At 39.5% G+C, this 16,748-nt stretch overlaps 1 protein-coding gene across 3 annotated transcripts in view; it reads left to right on the top strand.

Moving 5' to 3' along the window:
• The window catches only part of LOC109910726 (sickle tail protein-like), a 373,377-nt gene that overhangs the window by 29,578 nt on the left and 327,051 nt on the right, over positions 1-16,748 (top strand). Inside the window, exon 2 of one of the 3 annotated variants that reach the window (XR_007264760.1) lies at positions 11,988-12,321. The exons of the other annotated variants lie outside the window; for them this stretch is intronic. The gene's annotated coding sequence lies outside the window, so the exon portion shown is untranslated. Of the gene's footprint in view, positions 1-11,987; positions 12,322-16,748 lie in introns of those variants that run through there. 3 annotated transcript variants of the gene reach the window in all.

Below are 16,748 nucleotides of genomic sequence, written 5' to 3'. Positions count from 1 at the left end.
CGCTTAACCTGTCTTTGTCCTCTACACTCTCTGCGTCATCCTTGCCACTTGCCTTACCACTGCCAAATTTTTGTCAGCCACAAGTTTGGCAATTGTATGTTCACTTTCCTTATCCAACTCATTCATATATATTGTAAATAATTATGGCCATAGCAGTGATCCCCGTGGTACTTCACTAGTTACAGGTTACCATCCTGAAAATGACCCCTTATTCCAACTGTCTTCAATTAGTTAACCCATCCTCTGTCCATGCTAATATACTACCTGCAACACGATGGGCTCCTATTGTATTAAGTAGCTTAATGATTGATAAGGTACCGCACGTCTCCTGAAATTCAAAATGCATTGCATCATTGCTTCCTTATTTTCCTTGTTACCACCTAAAAGAATTCTAGTAAGTATGCCAGGCAAGATTTCACCTACTTGAAGTCGTAAAGTCTTAGAGGTATATAGCATGGAAACAGACTCTTCAGTTCAATTCATCCATGCTGACCAGATATCCTAAATAAATCTAGTCATATTTGCCAGCATATGGCCCATATTCTTCTAAACCCTTCCTCTTTATGTACTCATCCAGATGCCTTTTAAATGTTGTAATTGTACCAGCCTTCACCACTTCCTCCGGCAGCTCATTCCATACATGCACCACCAACATGAAATAGTTGCCCCTTAGGTCCCTTTCTAAATCTTTCCCCTCTCACCTTAAACCTATGCCCTTTAGTTTTGGACTCCCCCATCCTGGGGAAAAGTCCTTGCCAATTTACCCTATCCATGCCCCTCATGTTTCATAAACCTTTGTAAGGTCACCCCTCAGCCTCTGATGCTCCAGGGGAAAAAGCGCCACCCTATTCAGCCTCTCCCTATAGCTCAAACCCTCCAATCCTTGTAAATCTTTTCTGAAAACCCTTTCAAGTTTCGCAGCATCCTCCCTATAGGAGGGAGACCAAAATTGCATGCAGTTTTCTAATAGTGGCCTAACCAATGTCCTGAACGGCTGCAGCAGGACCTCCCAACTCCTATACTCAATGCACTGGCCAATAAAGGCAAGCGTACCAAACGCCGCCTTCAGTATCCTACCGTTCATGCTAACGCTGCTTAGTCATATTATGCTTTTCTAAATTTTCTGTCAGTACATCGTTTATCATAGATTCTAACATTTTCCCAATAACAGACATTGAGCTAACTGGCCTACAGTTACTAGTTCTTTTTCTCTACTTCCCCTTTCAAATAAAAGTGGTACATAAGCAGTTTTAAGATTTTCTGGGACTTTTGCAAAATCTAAGGAGTCTTGGAAGATTGTTACCAGTGGCTCCACTATTTCTGTAGCTACTCCCTTTAATATCCTTGAATGCATCCCATCAGATCCAGGGAACTTCTGTCATTCACCTCATTAGTTTCCCTTGCACTTTCTTCAGTTATTGTATTTATTTGTTCTCTTCCTTTTTCCTCTTGAATATTTACTAATTTTTGAATGCTATTAGAATTTTCAACTGTGAAGATTGTTGCAAAGTATTTATTTAACTCCTTTACCATTTCCTGAATCTTCATTTCATTTCCCTAGCCTCATCCTCTAAGGGACCTGTGTTCACTTTGGCATTAATTCTACAAAACTTATGAAAACATATCTGTACCTGAAATAGTCTTGCAACTAATCAGGACCAATATGTCTTTATACTGATGCTTTCAAATGTTAATCTAAAATTGCAATTGATGTAGGATCACAGAATTGTTACAGTGCAGAAGAAAGCCATTTGGCCCATTGTGTCTGCTTGGTTCTATTATCTAATGCCAACCAACTACTTTTTCCCTATATCCCTGCATACTATTTCCATCTGAATAATCATCCAATGCCCTATCAAATGCCTAAATTGAACCTGCTTCAACAACACTTCTAGGCAGTGCATTCCATACCCTAACTCCTCACTGTGGAAAAGTTTTATTTACTCTATCCAGCCTGCTCATGAACTTGAAAATGTCTGTCAGATCTCCCGTCAACCACTTTTTCTTTAAATAGAACAACCCCAACTTCTTCAATCTTATGTCTGAAGTTTCTTTAATTCTGGAACCATTCTTGTAAATTGCTTCTGCTCCCTCTGCAACATGTTCACATCTTTCTTATAGTGTGGTGTCCACAACTGTACACAATATTCTAGCTGACATCTAACCAGTGTCTTATACAATTCATTATCATCTCCCTGCTCTTGTACTCTCTGTCCCCATGATTAAGCCAAGCATGCTATGCATTATTTACAGCTGACTCCACTTGTCCTGCTGCCTTCAATGATCTGTGCATTTATATAGCCAGGTCTTTCCGTTCATGCACAGAATCTCATCTGCTGCCTTCCCACTCATTAGGTCTCTCAATAAAGGTGCACCACAATATCTTCCACTTCCAGTCAGGATGCCACAGCACATCACCTATTGATTTAAGATCGATGGTTAGGTCTTGGAGCAAAGGATTACCTATAGGCAAAAAAAGGCATGGCATGATTTACAAAAATCAATAACTGCTACAAGAGAGCTCTCTACACTTGCCCCTCCTTACAAGAGAAACAGATGATCGTTCTGGTCTATTTATGACTAATCGTTTTCAGCCAACAGCAACAGGCTGTTCCGAAGAAGGGTCACTGGACTCAACATTATTCCTTTGCTTCCTCTCCATACGTGCTACCAGACCTGGTGAGTTTCTCCAGCAATTTCTGTTTTTTGTAGCAAAAGGCAAGACATAGCTACAAATTTGAGGATTTCATGTCACTGCTACCATGATGGGAGAATTAATGTATTGGAAGATGAGTTTTAAATAATCCAGTGATATTCTCTCATCCATGAAGCTGATTTATCATAAGAGATTGTTTTCAAAAGGAGAAACAGCAGTACTGCCCTGAATCTAATGATTAAATGCCTATATGTTGAGAACCCATATCTTCAAAACACCGTTTCAATCAATGGGGTTTCTAGTATGATTGAAACTGTAATATTGGATACAATCATTGCAAAAAAACAAAACCAAAGCAGAAGCTTGGCCTGCTATTTGATAAATTCAAGGTTGATCTGATTGTGGCTTCCACACCACCTTCCTATTTGCCACTTATGACCTTCAATCCCGTTGCCAATCAAAAAAATGTCTTTAACTCTGCCTTGAATATATTCAGTGACCCAGCCCTTAATGCTCTCTGGGGAAAAGAATTCAACAAAGAAATGGCCTCTGAAAGAAGATATTTCTCACTATATCAGTCTTAAAAGGGAGACTTCTTTTTTCCAAACATGTCACCTAATTCTGGTCTCCTTCATAAGTGGAGGGAAATTGAAGGAAAATAAGGAAAAAAGTGCAGAACTACTCAGGGAAAATAGATCAAAATTATAAATCCTTCACTATGTGAATAAGTGAAGATCAAATGCTTTGGAAGGGGGAAAGAAGTTACTTGGTGTTTAGGTATGTTCATAAAGAATAGATTATATATTCCATATTTTGGATAGGAATTTGCTATCTTCCATGGGAGTTCTTTAATCAAGATCCCATTTGTCTGCACAAATGTATGCAAAGGCATCCATAGCATAATTTAAAAAGAACAGGTGGCTTTCCCCGAATCCTAGCCAATATTCACCTTCAACTAACTCATTGCTTTTTGAGAAAAGTTATCTGGTTTTACATCTTATTCGTGGTAGCTAGCTGCCATGGTTACTTACAAAGCATTGATTCTATTTTAAAAGAAATTCATTTACTGTGACTTTCTGACATTTTTGGGTGCAAACCCATTCATTTTTAATTGCTTTGCTCCCTCGAGGCTTGAATCTTTTTGCTGGTATGTATGTAATGCTTATTTTACCTTGAATTGCCCATAAATCCATGGAACAATTCAGATCGATGCCTGCAGTTTCTAAACCATGTGGGAATTGGGTAACTATGTCGGCAATAAATGCCTCTTGCTGCTTGAATTTCACCTCAACAGCATCTGAGTTTCAATGGATGGGATCATTTGCAAGGCTGAGCACATTCTGGGAGGTGGACAGCCCACATCCATAAGGTGTTCAGGACCAGAAGTGGACGGCTTTTTAGAAGGGTGAGAGGATGCAAAAAGTTCAGGAATCCTCCTGGAACATGATGATCATTAACTGATTTTCACTATTGATGTGAGGGTGATTCTGCCTTGAAGGATTGCAGTCTATAGGGCACCTTGGGGTAAATTATTTTATGCAGAGGGATAGAATAGTATATTCTGCAGTGTTCTAGGCAGTTCAATAGTTGAGACAGACAGGGTGTTCTGCAGTGTCTCATATACATAATACATGCTATGTTGCCTCTCTGATTCTAGATGCATGGACAGCAGTGTAATGAAATATAAAATTTTAATGGAGAGCAGCTAATCTCTCTTGTAAACATTTTCTAAGGAAAAGAACCGGATCAGTACCCAAATCAGTTTTGGGTACTAGAGAGGAGGTTTAAAACATTGGGCCCAAAAGCTAATAATCTCTGGATTCATCCCAATGCCATGTATTGGTAAAGATTGAATGTTGTTTAGTAATTGGCTATAATTTATAAAGGAATGTAGGTGCCCTTTTCCATTAAGGGGAGGGCAATTAGTTATATATAGCTCTAGGGCTTTTACTTCACAAGCGTGAGGTAATACAGGAGCACTGAAATAAGGTAAAATAATGGTGTTTGCAGCAATGGCTAAAGGAGGAGAGCTTCAGATTTTGGGTACAGGAGAGACATGGCCAACTTGAACAAGTTGTACCTTTTTAGAACTGGAAACTAATTCCTAGTGAGGAAACTAACTGGAGCAGTGGAGGGGAATGTGCTAATTTGTCATGGGTCAGCAGATTCAACATTAACACTGCTTTCTGTCCACAGATGCTGCCAGATCTGTTAAGTTTCTCCAGCAATTTCTATTTTTGTTTCTAATTTGCCATGGGGAGGGGCACAAAGATTGAACTTGACAGGATGTTGATGATGCACAGAAGACTGGGAGAGGACAATAACACTAGAATAAATAACTTTTAAGTTTTCAGAAATCAGATGGAGTAGACAAGGGACAAATGCAAGGCAGTAAAAATGGTTTAGAGTGCATGATTGTGCACAATGTAATAAATGTGCTTAATGAACTGTGGGTATGCATTGCCATGTGTTACTTTCATTTTGTGAACAAAGCTGGCTCAATGGAGGAGAATATTAGGAACTTGATATTTCTAGCTACAGTATGCGCTGGAGAGATGGTGAGGGAAGAAAGGAGGCGGCAGGATTGACTGAAGGAACAAACAATCCTGAAAAGGGATGATGTAGATGAGGAGCCAAAGACAGTCATTTAATTATAATTGAGGAATGATTGTAATCATCTTTCTATTTATGTAAAATTGTGAATAAAAAGCAAATGTATGATGCACTTTTATACTAATGGCTGAAGAGACCAATCAGGGAAATTGGTCTTAGCATAAATGCTGTATGTGAAATAGATATCAGGTGATATTGTGGGTTGTTATTTTGGATGTTGGCTCCTGTTGCCAAGCAGCTTTAATCACTGATCAGCATCAGGATCCATGCTAGCTCACAGCTGATTTTTGCTATTTTTTTTCTGTTCTCAGCTCGTGTCTCCCAGGCATGAGAATGAATGAACATTTTAAGGTGTTAATGCCATGCACCCTCGAAGCACAGCTTGGACATCCTATTGGTCTGCTGGCTCTGGCTACAAAGCAAATCCTTAAGTATGCTACCCCTTCCATCCTGCGAGCATGCCCAAGAGTGCAAAGTCTCCACCACTTGACAAGATACATGGGAACTTTGCCTTTGAGAGGACTGCTGCGCTCCTGACATTGGCCTTTCATGAGATACTGTGCATTTGTAGAAAAGGTGGAATTTGAGCTGTAGATCATACACGTTTGGTAGCCACACCAATAGCCCTAAAAGTCAGCTTGATGCTACTCATTCTATGCACATTTTGTGAGATGTCCAAGGTGGCGGCAGCCTAGATGCATCCAGTTTTTTTTTTGTCACCATGGAGCTAAGGTAACAGAATTTATTACTCTCTTCCAGCAGTGTGATTTTTTAAAAATTGTGATCAAGGGTGAATATTTGACATAAAGTCCTACAACCCTGGTTTGGTGGTTGATCAACAGTTGAGAAGAATAAGTTACAGATATGGGAAAGATGATCCATAAGTCTTTGTAACTGAGTTTTTATGTAGGTGACTGGCTTGATATCAGCAGCGTTCCTTTCCCAGGATGTGCTGTAATTTTGTCTTCGCTTGCAGCCTGGATAGCTTGTCGGTCTTACTTTCTGTTCTAGTATTCCGGTAAAGCCATCTTCCAAATCGGTATGGAAAGCAAGGATTTGGAACATGGAGAAGGAAAATTCCTGAAAAATGCTCGTCACCTCCATGTGGCTGTTATTCCCTCTGGTAATGAAGTGGTTTCACCAAGCCCAGGAGTTCAGTAATAGCTACTAACATTGCACGGTGTGATAATGGAGTGTGTGGGAAGGGAGTGGACTAGTGGCGCTCTACAGTATTAAATTTTTAATAGCTTCAAGGCTGTTATAGGTAGAACCTGGGACAGATCTTGCTGGTCATTTGAAGAAACACCTGGTGATAGGGTTGGGGAACTCTAGTAGCCAAACTAATGTTCCTTTTCAAGATCACTGGAGACTGTGCCAGAAAATGCCATTTAACAGGTTTTTGGGAGTCTTTGTGGGGTCAGAGGGAGCTTGAATAGTTTTGTGGCTCATTGCTAGTTGCTTGTTAGGCAACATCTTAATTTTGGTTCTCCTTTGTCCTCCCACTTTCAATTGCTAACTTTCCTGGTTGACTTGCTTATGTTTCCCTGGTGATCAATGAGCACTATTTATTGTATTCTATTGACATCAGAATCTGAAAATACTTCAAGTCTCTGAAGGTTTGGGGCAGCAAAAGCTGAACCAATGTCATGCATTTGAGGCATTTATTGACAGTTGTTACTGCATTTCACTTTGCTCAGGTTCTTGCTCTCGTGCTCTCTCTTTATTGTTGTTTTATCACAGATGCCAGTCTTTAACCACTTCTAAATGATATCAAGAAACTGTTGAAGGCACTGGATGCTGCAAAGGCTGTAGGCCTGACAACATTCCCCAACAATGGTGCTGAAGACATGGGCTTTAGAACTAGCCATAGCCTTAGCGACGCTGTTCCAGTGCAGCTATCATGTTGTCATCTCCAGAATAGTGGGAAAATTGCTCACATGTGCTCTGTGCACAAAATGTAGGACAAATCCAACCTGGTCACCTACTGCCCTATTAATTTAGCCCTGATAATCAACAAAGTGATGGAAGGGGTTGTTGGCAGTATAACCAAGCTGCATTTGCAAAGGAATAATCTTCTAACTGACATCAAGGCTGTATTTGACTGAGTATGACATAATTGAACCCTAGCAAAACTGGAGTCGATGTGAATTGGGGGATAAATTTCTGTTGGTTGGAGTCCAACCTAGCACAAAACAAGATGTTTGTGGCTGTCAGAGATCAGTCATCTTGGTCTGAGAATGTCACTAGTGGAGTTACTCCGGCTCAACTCATTTGCTGCTTCATTCTTCCATCATAAGGTCAGAGTTGGGGATATTCACTGTGTAATGTTCGGTACCATTTGCAACACCAGATACTGCAACAGTCCATGTCCAAATGCAGCAAGATGTGGGCAACATCCATGCATGGACTGGCAAGTGATAGGTAACATTTGTGGCATGCAAGTACCAGATGATGATCATCACCAAAAAGACAGAATCTAAAGAATGCACCTTAATATTCAGTAGTATTGCCATTACTGAATACTCTACAATCTGCATCCTGGAGATTTACCGTTGTCCAGAAACTGAACTGGACCAGCCATACTATTAATATTAGATTAGGTCAGAGGTCATGGATTTTGTGGTGCACAACTGACCACCTGTCTCCCCAACGTATGTCCACCATCAAAGCACAAGTCAAGAGTGTGATTGAATATTCCCCACTTGGTCGCATGAGTACAGCTCCAACAGCACTTAAAAGCTTGACACCATCTAGGATAAAGCAGCCTGCTTGTTTGGCACCACGTATACACCACCTTTTTAACATCCATTTACTCCCTTCACCAACATACAGTGACAGCAGTGTGTACGAGATGAACTGCAGTATCTCAACAAGGATACTTAGACAGCACCTTCCAAATCAGTAACCTCTATCACTTAAAGAGCACGAACAGCAGATGCATGGGAATGCCACCATCTGCAAATTCTCTTCCAAAACGTCCTCCATCCAGCCTTGAAAATATATTACAGTTCCTTCACTGTCACTGTGTCAAAATCCTGGAACTCCCTTCTTAACAGCAGTGTAAATATCCTAACTTCAAAGACAGCAGTGGTTTAAGAAGGCAGCTCACTCATCATAGTCCAAGGGTAGTTGGAAATGGGCATTAAATACTGGCTTAGTGAGCGTTGCCCACAACCGATGAGTGAATATAGTGCTATTGTAAAGAAATAAACTTGCAATTATTTTTGACTCAAGATATGCTTTGACATTTATGATTATTTGAGTAGTAACAATAGTAGTAGCATAATCTTTGAAAACCTCATAACATGGTAATATTTTGCATCTTGTTCTTGATTCTGAGGATGACGGCATGAATTTGGTAAAATGTTTTTAAAAATTCTTTGACATTCCCACAACTATACAAGGTTGATTTTTAGCTCTATAAAAAGTTCACTTTTATTGAAGTTATAGCATGCGGTACATTGGAATGTTTACTTTTGACAATAAAAATTTACAACACCAGCTCGAAGCCATGATTTTTAGTTTTATAATAAAGACTGGAAAGTTCATGTCAAAGAAATAATTGCAAGTTGCTTAAATTTTTAGTAGTTTATTAAAAGGTATAAAAACTGTTCACATGCACTAGTAGAAATAATGGTGTTTTACACATGGATGAAAATTGAAATGACGTCTCCTTGAAGTGTTAAAATGAGTCGTGCCAAAATGAATCTCATAATTTGTAATGGAGAAAGAACAGGGCATCAGCTCTCAAGCTACAGGAATATGAAGTGAACAAAAGTGAAAGTGTGTGAGAAAACATAATCATGACTTGTTGGCAATTTATCTTAATTTAGTAGTCAAAGGAGAGGGTCTCTGTTATTGCTGCGCTTAAAGTTTTAGTCAAGCGGTACGGTGGCTCAGTGGTTAGCACTGCTGCTTCACAGCACCAGGGACAGGTTTAATTCCACCCTCAGGTGACTGCCTGTGTGAAGTTTGCACATTCTTCCCATCTCTGCATTGATTTTCTCCGGGTGCTCCGGTTTCGTCCCACAGTCCAAAGATGTGCAGGTTAGTTGAATTGGCTATGCTAAATTGCCTGTGTTCTGGGATGTGTAGATTAGGTGGGTTACAGGAGATGGATCTGGGTGGGATGCTGTGAGGGTCAGTGTGGACTTGTTGGGCCGAAGGGCCTGTTTCCACACAGTAGGGATTCTGTGAATGTTAATCTAATTAGTAGATTAAGACAATTGAGACATAATAAATAATGAGACATAATAATAATGTAGAGAAATCCAAAATGCATTACTGTATAACTACTTTCAACTCAAGTCTGCCGTTACAGCTCTAGAATACATTTAAACTTAGATTTTGTGACTAAACAAAAGCACTGAAGTCATTGTTTTCATTAGTCCTGCAATGGTTGCAGTTATTTTAACATATTTATCCAATTCATTTGGACAGGGTATTCTATGATAACTAATTACTAATAGCAATTAATATGATCTGTCTTCCAGTTAAAACTTTGGGTAGATTAATCCATTGAAATTTCTGCTGAAGCATAGTATTTGGCTTCCTTTATTAATGAAATGGAACTCTCCAGGGTTTTACATGTTGACTGTTAAATTTGATTAAGTTGTTTTACAGTTGCATTTCAGTAACAACATACGTTGAAGAATTATAAATAGAAGCACAAAAACAAAAATAATGCAGATATTGGAATCTGAAATAAAACACAATGCTGAAAATATTTCGCTTTGGACAGTGCCTAAGGAGAGGAAAAGCAAGCAAATGTTTCTGGTCTTGAAAGGTCAGAGACTTGACAGTCTTGGTGGGGAGCTAAATTGAGAGTTTTTTTTATTCATTCACGGGATGAGGGCGTCATTTATTGCCCAGAGTGGAGTTCAGAGTCAACCACATTGCTGTGGGTCTGGAATCACACATAGGCCAGACCAGGTAAGGATGCCAGTTTCCTTCCCTAAAGGACATTAGTGAACCAGATGGGTTTTTCCCAACAATTGACAATGGATTCATGGCCATCGTTAGACTGTGAATTCCAAATATTTATTGAATTCAAATTCCACCATCTGCCATGGCAGGATTCAAACCCAGGTCCCCAGAACATTGCCTGGGTCTCTGGATTAACAGTCCAGCGATAATACCACTAGGCCATTGCCTCCCCTTGTATACTTGTAATATTTCTATCGAGAAATATTACAACACCTACTGCAGTTAGTTATGCTTAGCTATTTTCCTATGTGCAACATTTATGATTGTTATACAGGTTAAACACAAAAACATTAATACCATTTACAGTAGTATTAACATCTACATTGCATTGTACATTTGTAAATTGAGATACTAAATGTTTCGATACAGGTTGATTAACATATCCATCACAGTTAATCCATGTTCACAATAGCGAAAGTGAGGAATTGCTGTGTATCTGTTAGTTCTACCCTTTAACTGGCTCTTAAAACACATGCAATGGTAATTCCTCACTCACTTTTTCTCCTGTGCCTTCAGAGCAAGGAAATAAGAGTTTATTATGTAGGAAATTATAGGGTGAATCTATCAATCCATTAGGTGATACATTTCTAAAACCACCCTTTTAAATCTCACTTAAACTATCCGCAACAAGAAATGAATTTTAGAATACAAACATTAGATGTTGTAAAGGCTCCTTTCACTAACCATGGAGTAAAATACTTTATGGTGTTAGCATATTTGTACTGAAATAATTTTATATTTTTGCTACCCCTTTGGCATGTATGATCTTCTGTTCTTTTTTGTTTGAAAATAAATTGCTGTAATAAATATTATAGCTATCAGTTTTATAGAAGCTTCATGAGGGTTGTGCAACAAATGCTATCAATAATGCACAGGCCTCCTCCATTATCACAATTTGTTTTGGCATCCAGTTCCACAAATGCTAGTGGCCTTTAAGTATCCACCAAAGCTGTCCTATCTCTGAAGACAAGACCAATCATGGGAGCAGGCTGTTCATCAGGGTGCATCACAATGGTGGCCTGGGAGGTGGACGTTGGCCCAAAATGGAATCTAAACATTCTCTGCAACAAAAAGATATTTTCAAATGGTCTGTCTTTTTTTATTTCTGGAACCAAAGCAGAGCGGTGGAGAAAAGTGGAAAATACTTGGTACAAAAGCATTACCCTTCTGTTGCCTTTTCTCCTTTTTAAAATTGGTGGATTTTTGATCTCTTGATTTCAGCTTGAAATCACTAGAAACGTGATATGCTAACACGAAACTTGTGACTGAAGAAGCTCAATCATAATACATAGCTAAATCATGTAGTATAAAGATATTATCACAGGCTGAAATAATGTTCTGTTTTCATAATCTGAGATTTTCAAAAACAATGGGGAATGAAAATTCTGCTCTGTGCATTACATAGAACCTCTGCCTGTCCGTTTAAGCATATTGAAATAAAGGACTCCCAATGTAGAAACATTACGACTGTGAAGTGTCATTTTATGGCCTATCTTCTGTCAGTTCTAGAGTGTGCTGCTGTTAATGGCAGACCTAAATATTTTGCCAAGATCTGGTTAATATTATCCAGTGAATCTGGATGTGTTCTACTACATAGATGTTTGAATAAATCTTCCTTCAAGTGGTATTGAGCTGATGCTATCTCACTGCTTAAAGTTTACAATAATGGAAGGCTTCTGCTGTATTTGAGTGTGATTTATAGTATGTAATTACCATTTCTTTTGCACCTTAGGCAGTCACAGCAGACAACAGGTGCCATTACAACCCAGCAGAATTCAACATCTTCGTCTGTATATTTTGAATATTATGTACATAATCCATGAACACATCCTGTCATGGCCAGAGGGCATCAAGAGAAATCCCAAAGAAAACAATGTTTTCCTTTCTATATTCTTTTTAAAACTGGCTGAGGTTAATCAAATGATCGTGTTTCCAGAAGTTTCTGAAGCCCCCTGGATAGCATAAACATTCATAAAACCATAAGATATAGGAGTAGAGTTAGGCCATTTGGCTCATCGAGTCTTCTCCGCCATTTGATCATGGTGAAATAACTCTACAAAGGCTGGTACCCCATCACTAAGTTACCCTTTATTTACACATGGGAAGTCTTTGACACTGATCCATCTGAGTGTCAGGATTATCTTTCAGCCAGGGCTCCCTGATTTGTGTTATTAATCTGGTCCAATCAGGGAACTCATATTCTATGACGTCCACCTGGCCGACCTCATTACAATCACTACAAATGGCTGATGTGTTTTTCAACCCCATTCTCTTGCCTTCTCCCTGTAACTCTCAATCGTGTTAGACAAAGGGGCTGGCGATGAGCTTTCTGCCTGCAGCTAGCTCTGAACAGTGGAAAATATCAAAATTCATTGTGCTAAAATGAGTGCTGATGTTCACGGTTTTCTCCATGTTGTAATGGAAAATCTAATGGGGGAGGTAAAGCCACACTGTTAGCTTAATGACCTGCCAATTTGTCTATAAGATGTACATGACATGCTTGTCTTTGTCTCATCACTAAAATCTGATATAATTGAATTGCCGAAGCATATTATTCTGGATTTCTACGTCAGTTGCTGTTTGACCTCCAGAGGGAGAGCCGGAGCTGAGTTGGCAGCCTGCACCAGACCCTACAGCTGTCTCCAAGCTGCTGGCTGGAAAGAAGCCTATACTTTTCCTGTAAGAAGGAAAATGACTTGGCCCTCTGTGAAGTTACAACTAATTGAGGAAGTTATTTTTGGACACTGGCCTCAGAAGTTTCAACTTCATTGAACTAATTTTTAATGCCTCTGTATTTACCAACAATTGTAACTTGGAGCCTATCTCCTCTCCTGTTCACTCATCCTTTAATTTCTGGAGGCCTTGTGCATGTGAATGGAGTAGCAAAGCACATCTATGTTTTTAACTTATAATTAATAAATACTGTGTTTCTTTTCATTATAAAGGATTTTGCTGTGGATTTATTTCAAAAATCGGAATCTAAAATCTGAAAGCCGGGGTTTCAGCCTACCTCAATAATGGGGATGGAAGTGAAAAGGAAAGGACTAGATCTAACAATATCCCCATTTTCCCATCATGTCGATATTATCATAAATTAGGTTTGCCCCATTCTTCTGTTTTGTCTGTGATAATCTATTGAGGATTTAGATATTGCATGGTATTTACAACATAGCTTATTTCTATCACTCAACAAGCTGCCTGCTCATATTCATTCAAACCCATAAACATATCCTTTTCTCCCTTGTGATTTTATTTAACTTTCCTGGAAGTGTGACTAGGCTGATCACTTCAATTACACATTGTAATAAAAGGCAAATTATGTTTAACTAACTTGCTGGAGTTTCTTCAGGTAATAATTAAAGTACTGTGCAACAGACTTTTATAAGCAAAGTTATAATCCATGAAATAAAAGGGACTGTAGTGATCTGGATCCAAAAAGCAATTCTGGTATCCAGCAATGTGAAAATTTGTCCAGGCATGTTCTGCACACAAAAAGCCAAACAAATTCAATCCTGCCAATTATCACTATCACTGTATTCTTGATCATCAACAGTGTAATGGAAAGGGCTGTTGTTGATCCTATCAAGCCATATTTACAAAGGAATAACCTGTTCACTGATCTGAAGATATGATTATTGGACTCGGAAAGTTAGCTCTGTTGCTCTTTCCCCAGATGCTGCTCAATCAGCTGAGTTTCTTCAGCACTTTTGTTTTATCTACCTGCTGACTAAAGTTCAGTTTGGGTTCCATTAGGGCTGCTCAATTCCTGATCTCATTGCAAGTTTGATCCAAACATGGACAAAAGATCTCAAGTGCAGAGTTGTGGTGAGTGTGACTGTATTCGACATCAGGACAGCATTTCAGAGTGTAGCATCAAGGAGCCCTAGCCAAATGGAAATCATTTAGAATTATGGGACTCAGCTGTGAACCCAACTGCTGGTTGGAGTCTCACTGAGCATGAAGAAAGAAGATTGTGCTTGTTGGATGTCAACAGTCTCCATGCAGAGACATCACTGCAGGCGTTCCTCAGGATGGTGTCCTAGGCCTAACCACTTTCTCCATTTTTCTATTTTTAAATTCATTCACAGGATGTGGGCATTGCTGGCCAGGCTAACATTTATTGCTCATCACTTGTCCTAGAATGTGGTGGTGAGCTGCTGCTTTGAATTGCTATTGTCCTTTTTTGTGTAGGCCGCCCCAGAATGCTGTTGGGGAGGGTGTTCCAGGAATTTGACTCAGTAACACTAAAGGAATAATGTATTTTCAAATCAGGATAGTGAGTGGCTTAGAGAGGAATATTCAATTGTTTCATCAATGACCTTCCTTCCATGTTTAGGTCAGAAGTGGGGATGTCGACTGATGATTCAACAATGTTCAGCCCCTTTTACAATTCCTTAACCAAATGTAGCAAGATGTTGACAACAAATAGACTTAGTTTTATAAGTGGCAATTCAGGCCCTAGTAGTGTAAGGCAATGACTATTTCCACCAAGATAGAATCCAAATTTTTTTCTTTTTTTGTCCCCCTTTTTCTTCAATGGCATTATCGATACTGACTACCCCTAGGATGAGAGGAATGCTGCAGGGTTTATACTGGGCCCTCAACTTTTACAATTTACATCAATGAATTCAAATGAAGGCATGGTAGACGTAAGGAAGTGGTAGACAGATACAGATAGGTTAAGTAAGTGAGCAAAAATGGGGCAAAAAGCTGGCCAATGCATTTTAATTTAGGAAAATGTGACGTTTTTCACTTTGACGGGAAGAATAAAAGTGTAGAATACGATGTAAACAGAACAATATAAAAATCTAAGGTGCAGAGAGATCCAGGTGTTCTCGTTCTTGAATCACAAAATGTTAGTCTGAAGGTACAGCATGTAATCAAAAAGGCTACTGGGATGTTATATTTTATTATGAGAGGAATTGAACACCTGTGACATAGAAAGGGGTTGAGGCCAAAGCATTGAATGTTTTCAAGAAGCAGCTAAATATGGTTCTTAGGGCTAAAGGAATCAAAGGGTTCGGGGAGAAAACTGGACCAGGGGATTGAGCTGGGTGATCAGCCATGCTCGTTGAATGGTAGAACAAGCTTGAAGGGTCAAGTGGCCGATTCCTGTTTCTATGTTCCTATCACTGAAGCATTACTTTCTTTACTTTCTTAGAGGCCATTGTTGAGACTACGTCTTGGAGACTGTGTAGTTTTGGTCTCCCTTACTAAAAGAAGGGTACAAATGCTTTGGCGGTTCAGAGGAGATTTACTAGATTTGTACCTGGAATGAGTGGCTTGTCTTATGAGGACATGCTGGGCTTGTTTCCACTGGAATTAAAAGGGTGAGGCGTGGCTTGTTTTAAAGTGCATAAGATCTTGAATGATCTTGACAAGATGGACATGGAAAGAATATTTCCTTTTGGGGTTAGTCCAGAACTATAGGGTACTATTTTAAAATTAGGGGCCACCCTTATAGGACAGAAGAGGGAATTTTCTTTCAGGGTTGAGAGTCTTTCGAACTCTCTCTACCTCAGAAGGCAGTCAATGTGGAGTCGTTGAATTTTGTAAAAGACATAAGTAGTTGGATTATTGTTAAGAAAGGAAATCGAAGATTATTGGACTAGATGAGAATGTGGGATTCTAAACATACGAATCAACCATAATCTTCTCAAATGGTGGAGCAGGCTTAAGGGGTTAAATGATCTATGTGTTGTATGTTTGTATTATCATCCTGGGTGTTACCATTAACCAGAAATTAAACTGGACCGGCCATACAGGTCACAAAAACAGAAATTGCTGGAGAAACTCAGCAGGTCTGGCAGTAACTGTGGAGAGTAGACATTTTAGGTCCAGTGACCCTTCTTCAGAACTGCCATATACATACTGCGGTTACAAGTGTAGGTCAGAGGCTAGGAATTCTGCAGCATGTAACTCACTTTTATGTCTCCCCAGCACCTGTGCCTCTAAGATGCAAAAATCCAGAGTGCGATCGAAACTTTCCAGTGGCCTGGATGGGTGCAGTTCCAACAGCACTCAAGTTTGACACCATTTAGGAGAAAGAAGCCCTCTTGGCACACCATTTACCACATGCAACATTCACTCCTCTTCCTACCAATGCATAGTGGAAGCAATATGTGCTCTCTGCAGTAACTCACCAAGCTTTATGTAGAAATCTAGAAAATAGGAATAGGAGTAGGTCATTCGGCCTTTCAGGCCTACTCTGCCATTCGCTATGATATGTGGCTGATCATTCAATTCAGTAGCCTGATCCTGCTTTTCCCCATATTCTTTGATCCCTTTGGCCCCAAGTGCTAAACCAAAGGAGGTCAAACGCTACACAAACAACATTCCACGTGTGATCCCACTAAAGCCATGTATAATTGCAGCAAGACATCATTGTTCCTGTACTTGAATCCTCTCATTATGAATGCCAACTTACATCTGCCTTCTTTACTGCCTGCATGCTTTGGCGACTGTGCATGATGACACCTAGGTTTCATCACAC

Source organism: Rhincodon typus, chromosome 2 (genome assembly GCF_021869965.1).
Source record: "Rhincodon typus isolate 14 chromosome 2, sRhiTyp1.1, whole genome shotgun sequence".
NCBI lineage: Eukaryota > Metazoa > Chordata > Chondrichthyes > Orectolobiformes > Rhincodontidae > Rhincodon > Rhincodon typus.
This window is presented reverse-complemented; position numbering and strand designations above follow the sequence as displayed.